We start from the raw sequence: 10,573 nt of genomic DNA on the forward strand, positions 1-10,573 counted from the left end.
CTGCACTGATTCACATTGAGTGTGGTGTTTTGTATTTGTTGCCCCTTGTGTAACGAATGACTGGAAGGGCTCAACATTTTGTGTGCAAGATTGTGTTGTTTGAGGGACAAATTTTGCTTTTGATCATTGTTAAATGTTTTGGCAGAGTTGGAGCCTTTTGCAAACAAAATTGTTTAATTCTGACCATTGGTGCCAACTGTTTAGGCCTCTGCGTTAACTGTTTTGAAAAATGTGGGTTTTGAGTTGACCTGCTGCGTCAAGCAACCGATAAAAACTGTAATAAAAAAGACTTTTCAAACCGTAACTATATTTTACTATATGTTATCTAAAAGGCAGAGGAATCAGTATTGGGTTCTCAAGAACAAACATCGCTACCGGTACTTGAGAACCCAGTTTTTTCCTTTCAACCGAGCTTGGAGAACCGACGGGCATTAATACAAGCATGTTGTCCACCTATTCAGGGGCAGGCACAGTATAATATCAGCGTTCCGTACATCACATTGTGGAGGAGATCATGCTTTAATGCAGATGTGTCCTTGCTGACACATATCACCCATAACAGTCATTCTGTCCAGTCTAAGTATGTCATACACTTTGCCTTCAGATCCCTTTATCTGTAATTTCATGGCAACCACCCTTTGCAGTCCAGTCTCTGTAATTTCATAATCTCCGAAATATCTATAAAAAAGTTCACATGTATTTTTTTCTTCATCACACCTATGACAAATTGCCAGCCCTTCATTGTTACATATTTTTCTAGTGAGCTTGCAAGAAGATCACAACGTGCACCTAATCTTATTAAGTAAGAAATCTAAATAATGATGTACCAAAGGGATTACTCAGAAAGCTTTGGCTAGAAAGAATCTGTTTTAAGAAAAAAAGACCCTTAAATTGTGTTATTTAAAATAGTCTACGTACGCCTCAGTGTGTAATGAACTAGACTCTGGACCGGAAATTTTGAACCAAACACACAGGGCTTTATAAAGGGTTAATATTAAAGAAATCTGGTGGGAGTCAGGAAACCTCCATCTTAGGAGCCCAAACTGTTGTTTGTTCCTCAATCCTCCAGAGAAGCCAGTAAGAACCGTAAGTGTAGGAAATTATCTCACAGCAGGGTAACCGACTTGATAAATTATTTACACCGTTGTTTGAGCTGTTAATACTTTTAATGACAAATGGAGCTTTCATAATTGCTGTGATCCACAAATGTGAGGAGCCATAGCTTCACCTCTCTGAAGATGTATTAGCTATTTATTGCTAAAGCTCCCTGATAATTACTGTTCAAAATAATTGGAAAACATAAAAAATGGTCTGACTTAAAGACGAGTTGAGCACATATTTATAATTACATTTTACCAAATAACACACTTTATGCTCCCAACTAACTCCATATGCTTTGATCAGGAGGCATCTTAGGGTGCAGCACATGGTGGGTGGACAGGAGGCAGCTATGAGCTCTAGATCCATGTTTAGAGGTGTTACACAAGCTATAGTTCAGGGATTACTCATGTTTAAAAGCATTTTTGAAGTAAACAAATGAAAATATATCTGTTTTAAAAAGCTGATGGCACATACAATGTAGCGTCCACAGCTTTGCTAGTCACTGATGTCTATACACTAAATAGATTGCTACAAACCATGGTTTATCAAATTTTCTTTAAAAAAATAAAACTTGATTTCTTAATTAACCTGTGTGTGCATAGAGGAGCACAACAAACTTTTCAGTAGTTAAAATTTTGCACAATCCCTACTGAGGTTTTTCTCCGGGTTTCACTCTCTCTCTTTAATGGAGCAAACCAGAGGAGACAGGGGGTGGAGCTGGCGCCTGTGACTTAACGCTGCGGTGGATCTATATATCCAACAATGAAGAAACAAGTGTACTTTGCCAATAAAATCATGGGGTGAGACATAGGAAATACCCAGAACAGGTTGCAAGTTCATTATATGGCCAAGGCAGAGATAGAGCTGGCATGTCGCTAGCTTTCCTTAGGAAAGAAGCCAAAGTTTTCTTCTGATCAGCAATGCAGCGAGCTGGAGCAAGAATATGAGAGATAATCACAAGCATGCGACAAATGATCAATATAGTAATGTAAAATACCTGGACTCCTTTAAGAGTCGACATTTATCTTGACTCTAAGGTTTTCAGACAGCATGGGGAAACTTGAACCAGCCATAAGAAACTCATGTGAGGATCTGATATCATCTACCCCACCCACCCTCACACACAACTTCTAAAAATAACCCTAACATAAAACAGTGCCTCAGCACTATTGCTACGGGAATTTGTTAAATTTTTATCAAAATAAGAAAATATTTTCCCCCCTGCATGAATGCATCCTTTGCTCCTCAAACTACGGTGTTTATATTTGAATGTGAAAGTATGATTAACAACACCTGTCAGGGACCTGATTTATGCAGCTGCACAGTGCACAGCGAGTAACCTATTTAGTGGGAGTTACAGTTTACTGCCTCCTGGCTTCCTTAAGCAGTGTGTGTGTGTGTGTGTGTGTGTGTGTGTGTGTGTGTGTGTGTGTGTGTGTGTTCTTACGCACCTATACAACAGTGGACCTTGGCGTGGTTACACAGTCACAAAGAGGGGACTACAAAGCAAACAGGGGACATTTTTCAGGTCCCCTGTTTGACATGCTTTAAATCAGGTCCAAATCATCTCTAAATCCCTTTCGGACATTTTTTTAATTTTTGCAAAGAGTGGACCTGAAAGTGTGTGAGTGTTAATGACTATACTCAGCAGTGCCTCTGCTGGATAAGGCATAGTTTAACAACTTATTCACACATGTCGTTTACACACACACACCATTATAATATGAATGGGTTGTGGCCCAAAGGAGTCTTGTAGACTGTAGAGGGTCAATTATGCAAATTACTTAAGAAGGAAGTCTCTTGAAACATAGTTTGATCTTTTTTTTTTCTTTTCTTGTGTTTTAGCTAAACTTTGTATTAAAATAAAGCATTCAAAATCAGAAAAGTAAAATTGATTTTGATTCTAAAAATGTCAACAACAAGAAATAGAAACACGACGAGGATAGAATCAGAGATAAAATATTCAGTGAATACCTTTTGTATTAAATAATTATTCAAGAATAATGGCACATCTGACTTTGGCCACAGCTTTAAACCTGCATTTAGAAATGCACATTTTAGATATTGATTCCAATTCCAAAAACAGAGATCACCTTGTCCTGTGTGGAATAATAGAAGTCCACTGTTTGCTGGTACACAATGACACAAGTTCCCTTTTAGATAGCATGGGGTGATACTGACTCTACCAATTGTGTGAAAATAAAAAGAAGCTAACCTACCCCTATAAAACACTATACTTTATTTGCGAAAAGGCATTTTTTACACAATATAAAGGCTGAGTTTTAGTAAATGAGAATTAAGTAAGATACTTTGTTACTTTTTATTATTACAAGTATTTGGCATCTGTCTTTACAGCTTTAAACATGTTTAGTCCTACAGTACTAAAATGACAAGTTTTCACAAGGACTTGATGTCAATATTTTTTTTAATTGTATTTGTGTACTTTGGTATACATGTAGGTTTTTTGGGTTCCTAGCATTGATGCTCAAAATGTCCAGTATAATTCTCAGTACTTTTGGAGCCTGTTTCTCTTTGCTGTTATCTTGTTGTACATACAGTATTTTACAGCTTTCCAGTCTCTGTCATTATCCCTTAGAATCTGATTTTCATCTATGCATCTCTGACAGTGCACTTTTCCAGGCATCTTCATTTCTTTCAGGAAGTCTTTGAAATGGCTTTCAACAATGTCTCCCTCAGTCTTTGACCAGGGCCTTCTGGATTTTCCTGTAAACAAATCATTAAAGTTACTAAAGGTATGGATAAATGAAAGTGACATATTATGTCAACAAATGTAACGAGATTACATATGTACATTTTTCTTTAGTCAATGATTTAACATACCTTTTTTAATTGATTGCAATGAGGATTTATTAATGCCACCCATTTTGTTTTTAGAAATGGCTGCCCCTTCTTCAGGAGGTTCTTCCTCTGAGTGTACTGGAATAACAAATATGGCAATATTTATAATTGACTGAAGTGGTTTGATTTTTATTTAACCAGGATATGGTTCCATTGAGACAACATTTTTCCAATAGTCCTGGCCAAGAGGCATCAATAATTATATACAGAAAAAGTTATATTGTTGAAAGAAAACAACAAACTATAAAAACAGGTACATTTTATTTAAATTAGCCTCAAAACCTTGTTGCTTTGAACTAAGAAAGGTTCAGTTAATTTTAATGTTCTATTAGGAGTGTGCTGAATGATCAAGAGTCTTCTTGCCCAACTCAGTCTGGGCAAGGGACAGAAAAAAGCAGCAAACTGTGAATGAAAATTATACTAGTCGGAATTTCTCAGTGCAATTGGAGTACAGATATAGGAAGGCAGAAGTACAAGAAATGCTTTGTAAATGAATGTTATCCAGTGGGAATTACTACCACCACACAAATCAGGCCATCTTCACGCTGAATATAAATCACAAAGGGGTATTGTCATTTTTCAGTTTGTGTTGAACCTTAGAGAAGAGAGATAAAGGGACTCTAGCATCCTAAGACATTGAGATCTACAAAAGATCTCCATAGTCCAACACAGACATACAAATTACAGTAAAAACTTCCTGTTTATCCACACTAAAAATTATTTCTAGGGGCTCGGCTACCAAGTCAGCTGACATTAAATACAAAGGCTCTATTAAATGACATCCCTTAGATTTTCTATTTTCCAAAAATTTGAGTGCTTCAAGTACATCAACAGCAGGGAAAGGTGCCAAATTTTAATCCTCACCAAACAAAACTGGATAGGTTTTCTTTTGTTATGATGCAGCAGAAACAGTCCATTTGGAATAAAATAAAAATCCAAATTGTATAAAATGCCTGTGAAAGAAGCAGAAGGGGTCCTATATCACCCAACAGTTAAGATAAGATAAGATAAGATAAGCTTTATTGATCTCACAATGGATAATTATTTTTGTCACTAAAGGAGCTGCTCAGCTCCTCTACAGTCTGGTGCAGGGGGTGGAAGGTGTTGTCCATGATGGATGTGAGGTTGGACAACACCCTCCTCTCAGCCACTTCCTCCACAGAGTCCAGAGCGCAGCCCAGGACAGAAGTGGCCTTCCTCACCAGCTTATTCAGCCTCATTCTGTCCCGCTCTGTGCTGCCAGGAGCCCAGCAGACGACAGTGTAGAGAAGAGCTGAGGCCACCACAGAGTCATAGAAAGTTTTTAGCAGGGGCCTGCTCACACCTAAGGACCTCAGCCTCCTCAGGAGGTAGAGGCGGCTCTGGCCCTTCTTGTATAGAGCGTCGTTGTTATGAGTCCAGCCCAGTTTATTGTTGACATGAACACCCAGGTATTTGAAACTCTCCACAGTTTCTATGTCCTGCCCCTGAATGTTCACAGGTGAGTGATGTGGGGGTCTTCTCCTGAAGTTGATTACCATCTCCTTGGTTTTGCTGGTGTTTAGACACAGATGATTCTTCTCCCACCAGTCCACAAAGTCCCTGATTACCGACCGGTCTTCAGCAGCCTGGGGGGTGGGATGCCGTCCGGTCCAGAGGCTTTCCTCTGTTTCAGCCTCGTCAGCTGACCTCTCACCTGCATTGGCGCGATTGTGAGGGGGGAGGCAGGCAGGGCCGAAGGTGTGGATGGGTCGGTCGTTGATAAGAATGGCGGTGGGGGGGTGGTAGATCTCTGGAGGGCTGGTGGTTGGAGACGTGTGGGGAGTTGATGGCAGGAAGGGGGCCAGTGTGGGGGGAGTCAAACCGGGTGAAGAATGTGTTCAACTCATCAGGTAGACGAGGTTGTGATCTGAGCGTCCCAGTGGGGAGAGGGGGGCGGAGGTGTAGGTGTTTTTAACATTGGTATAAAAAAGGTCCAGGGTTTTATTGTCCCTTGTTGTACACGTCACGTACTGGGTGAGCGTGCAGAGGGTGGAACGGAGGGAGGCATGGTTGAGGGAGTTATGCAACATTAATGTAAAAAAGTTTGGAAATTTCTACATAATAAGATTATTGATAAAGGATCATGAAAGTATCAACTCTTGACAATTTTTTTGAATATATTATTACATGCAGTGGAAAATATTAGACATATAACATACCGTTTTGAACTGATGGCAATGAGGGTTTCTTTGTGCCACAAATTTTCTTTGTTAAAGTAGATGCGTTTTCTTCAGAATGTGCTTCCTCCAAGTGTCCTTAAAAAACAGAGGGGAAAAATATTGTGGTTGAAAGTGATTTATTTTCTAACATTCCTCACTACATGCAATGAAATTTTTAGAGTGATATCATTCATACTCATGTCAACTGATGGCAGTGATGATTTCTAGCCAACAATTTTTTTGTTGAATTGGATGCATTTTCTTCAGAATTTGGTCGCGCTGAAATAACACAGACAGCAATTTTTATAGTTGAATAAAGTAATTTACATTGTTAGTGTTATACACTGCATGCAACCTAAGATCTTGCCTTCTTGACATGTGGTAGTACTCTGCACAGACTGGACATCTGCATCTGAGTCGCAATACTCCTCTTGAGCTGCAACATGTTTATAAATACTCATCCCTCAGGTTAGTGCCAGTCATTTCTTGGTGAATACTGAGTATACTCTCTAAGTTATCCATCTCATCTGTTGTTTGTGTACTGGTATGTGATGAACAGAGTATGTCCTGTGAAAACATTGGAAGAATTCATAAATATTAGGGAGGCTGGTATTTAACAGGTTCTTGCAATATCTCTCACATTTCTCTCCATGTATCACTGACTGACTGTTAAATAAGTGTTATTAATAGGTGGCAAATAGGTCCTAATAATTTATATATATATATATATATATATATATATATATATATATATATATATATATATATATATATATATATATATATATATATATATATATATACTGTATGCATTTAAATCAGAATGTGTAGTTATAAATATATTTTCCACATGGTAATCCAAAGTATCTGATAATTTTATTTTATGCATCCATAAAGATTTGTATTTAAAAAGTAATTTGACAAGCTACAAACAATTTGATAAGTTCCAATTTTTTTCACACAATTTACAATTTTTGTGTTCTCTAATTACAGATATGAGTTAAAATTCTGCTGTGTGTCTATCCAAATGCCCTTATTGAGTAGGTACACTTTAGCCAAAACAGAAGTGCATCAGTGGTTACCATGATACGTTCTGCTCAAATAGTGCAGTCAGTAAGGAAGAAGATAGGAAAAGGAGCCTGAATACTTTGTGGCTAGTCTAGCCTAGGAACCTAGGTTCCTAGGCTTGACTAGTCTGCCAGTCTGTCGCAGGGCAACACAGAGACAAACAGGACCAACCATTCTCGCACACACTCACACCTAAGGAGAATTTAGAGGAGCCAATTAACCTAACTGTCATGTTTTTGGACTGTGGGAGGAAGCCAGAGTACCCGGAAGGAACCCACGCATGCACAGGGAGAACATGCAAACTCCATGCAGAAAGACCTAGGGTTGGATTTGAACCCAGAACCTTCTTGCTGCAAGGCAACAGTGCTAATCTCAGCACCACTGTGCAGCCCAGATTTTATACAAGATTATACAAAAATCATTTATACAGACACAAATTCCTATCTATAAACACATAAAGATAAAATTCTCACATAGTTTGGTTCACAATGTGGAAAAACTGCAACTACATATTTAAATTTAGAAAGCACAAAATATGAGTGAACTTTGGTCCCTAAGAGTCATATTCAATAAACATGAGCAATTTATACATTACAGTCAAATCTCTGCCAATGATAAGTATTGTCATACAGTAAATAGACGTAATTGTACACACCACTACTTGTGACTTGAAAAAACTTACTGTATGTGTATCTTGTCCTTGGTTTTTTACTTCATGGTGTTGTTCTGTTTGTTCTCCTGGAACATTTTTCTGCTCTGACTGGATCTGGAATGAAAAACACACATTATCCATAGTATTGCAGCAAACAAGAAAAGCACAGCAAAACATTTTATATAAAACCATGCATGAATGCATCCTTACCATTTCACCAATGCATAATTCCTCTGGAATGTGACTCAGGTGAGTGTCAGTCATTTCTGGGTAAACACAGATAACACTCTGTGAGATGTCTGTGAGATCTTTTCTGGTAGTTGTGGACTGCTATGCGATGAATGGAGTTGGTCCTGTAAAAACATTGGTAGAAATCAAAGTACATACTATTTACCAAATACCATTTAGGCCCCTGACTGCTTTGTGTAATTATCAGTTGTATTTTCTGTGAAAAAATACCCTGTAAATATCAAGTCTGCTATATATTATGTGATGTTACTTTAAAATGTGTTTATTTTTTATTTACAGTAATTTCACCATGGTAACACATTGTGACAACAAGTTTTCTTGATTCAGGATTCCTGACATGCTGTGTTTAAAGACATTTTTAAAATCTAGCATTTTAAATATTTTTAGTTCATTACAGGTTTCTACTTAGAACATTGATACCACATCTCTGTGTTGAAGGGGGTGGTCACAGTTCTGTAGCAGCACAGCCATTAATCACATTTGCATCAGAACAACAGGCCTGCAAACATGTTTGCACCTCACCCCTCCCCCTTCCCATTCCAGCATGCTTTCAGCTCGAAACAGAAAATAAGTATTGGCACAATGGAAGTATACCATTGTAAGTTTCTGTAAAACAAAAATTTACAAACTAAAGATAAAAACCCCTGGATGGAAAAAAACGTTTATGGTCTAATGTATATAATTAACAAATTGCAAAATTATGTTTCCTGACACTCCTAAAAAAATTCAGGTGAAAACTAATATTAAATAGGTCCTCTGGATGCATTTGTCTTTATTGAAATGTTTTATCTCTTTTCCAAGACACTTCTTACGTCTGTGGGGTTATTGATAAACCCAGCCTTGTAAGCAGTGGCTTTGATTTCAACAAAGTTTCAACAAAGAAGAACCCATCCAGAGGACCTAATCCTTGTAATTTTACTCACAAATGAAGGTACACAAATACTGGAAATCCTATAAAGCATTAACTTACATTTTTCCACAGTGTTATCCAAAATGTCAGAGGATTTTATCTTTCTACATATATACAGACCTGTACTACCATGACAAACTATGTCTTTAGAACATTTTGGGCAAAACCTTACATGGCAATATATCACATACTGTAATACTAAGCTGGTGTACAAGGGCTGAATTGAAATGTTATACCTGTATAACACAGAAAACTCCAGAGAGTCTGATATACTAATTTAACAAACATACCTTTCTCCTTGTTGATGAATCTTTTGTAAAATGTGTCTTTATCCCTCCCAGAAGAAGTGAAATGCAAAGCTTCTGTTTCTGGACAAACCCTTTTATGTCTCATTTTTCTCTGAAATATTTAGGAACAATCACATGGCAAGTGGTTAACTAGGGAGAGTTTGTAAAAGATAACAAAGCGATGTACATATGATAAAAACATTCATTAGAAGTTAGTTAAAATGTGAACCTTACCTTGTTGTGGTTTGACAGATGTAGATAAAAAGTTTCAAAAGTAACCTAGGTAAATTTGCCTACCTATTGGAAGGCAAGATGTATACATAATAAGATTAAAATGGCTGCAAAAGGAGAAAAAACTCTCAATTGTGACTTTTGTCGCAACTGTTTCACAAGCCTCAAAAGAAGAAATTCGTCTTCTGCCCTGAATATATACCCACAATCCTGACAACTTGCCTGGACAAGGATTGGTTTTTAGAAATGTGATGTGGATGACCATGACTGGGAACCTGAAACAGAGGGCTCCAATTATGAGGAGTTATAAGTTAATATCTAATATATTTGTAGTACATAACATTTAAATTTTTTAATCGAATATCTCTAAAATTTCAAATCCTAAAAAAAACCCTAGAAAAACAGAAATTCCAAACCCATTATTACCAACTGTTAGTGAATCTGCTTGTCTGGATTGGTTTCTAAAAGCTTTAGTCTTGTAAATGTTTCTTCTTTGGGATGGATGTATGGATTGGAATGAAAACACCAGCACATTTCCCCTGTGTTTGGACGTAAAGAGTTGTCTTTTAATTCAGGAATGGTCCTTCGGCACATCAACATTAACATGCCGATTAAAGTACCCTACCTAAAGGTTGCTATTGTTCAGCTGGAGTACTGTGACGGAGGTTGTGGTCACCTGTACCAGAGTGTGAATTGCTTAGAAACTGACTTGATTTTAGACTCTATGCATTGAAAGCTCAAGTCTTAAGCCTCTTCCAAACCTTTTGTTTGGAGTTTTAAACAGTTTGGTCTATATCGCAGTACTGACAAGCAAATCTAAACTTATATTCTTATTTTGTAGAGACCTTGAAAATGTGGCAAATCTTTGCTCATTAGCTCAACAGAAGTTTATCATTTCTGAAAGTTGCTTGAGAACCCTGTTTGCAATTTGTGTTGTGTTTAGGAGCCAGCATAGTGACAATGAAGCAGGTTAGGGGTACTGTTGGCTGTTAAAAGTGTCTGTAAGAACACAGAGGCAACTTGATGGTCGCGGCTG

At 37.6% G+C, this 10,573-nt stretch overlaps 2 long non-coding RNA genes across 3 annotated transcripts; both read right to left on the reverse strand.

Annotated features, from left to right (window-relative positions):
* Positions 1–3,431: 3,431 nt before the first annotated feature.
* LOC118559146 lies at positions 3,432–6,230 on the reverse strand. Its single transcript, XR_004928690.1, has 3 exons — positions 6,141–6,230; positions 3,943–4,038; positions 3,432–3,825 (listed from the first exon to the last, which is right to left on the reverse strand). It is a non-coding gene; the product is annotated as an uncharacterized LOC118559146 (long non-coding RNA).
* A 136-nt stretch (positions 6,231–6,366) lies between these two features.
* On the reverse strand, positions 6,367–9,468 carry LOC118559144. 2 transcript variants are annotated; one of them, XR_004928689.1, is made up of 4 exons: positions 9,310–9,468; positions 8,071–8,213; positions 7,891–7,974; positions 6,367–6,419 (listed from the first exon to the last, which is right to left on the reverse strand). It is a non-coding gene; the product is annotated as an uncharacterized LOC118559144 (long non-coding RNA). The 2 variants fall into 2 exon arrangements; XR_004928688.1 differs by lacking the exon at positions 6,367–6,419 and adding an exon at positions 6,449–6,707.
* Positions 9,469–10,573: the final 1,105 nt, after the last annotated feature.

The sequence above is a fragment of the Fundulus heteroclitus genome, unplaced genomic scaffold, assembly GCF_011125445.2.
Source record: "Fundulus heteroclitus isolate FHET01 unplaced genomic scaffold, MU-UCD_Fhet_4.1 scaffold_239, whole genome shotgun sequence".
NCBI classification, from domain to species: Eukaryota; Metazoa; Chordata; class Actinopteri; order Cyprinodontiformes; family Fundulidae; genus Fundulus; species Fundulus heteroclitus.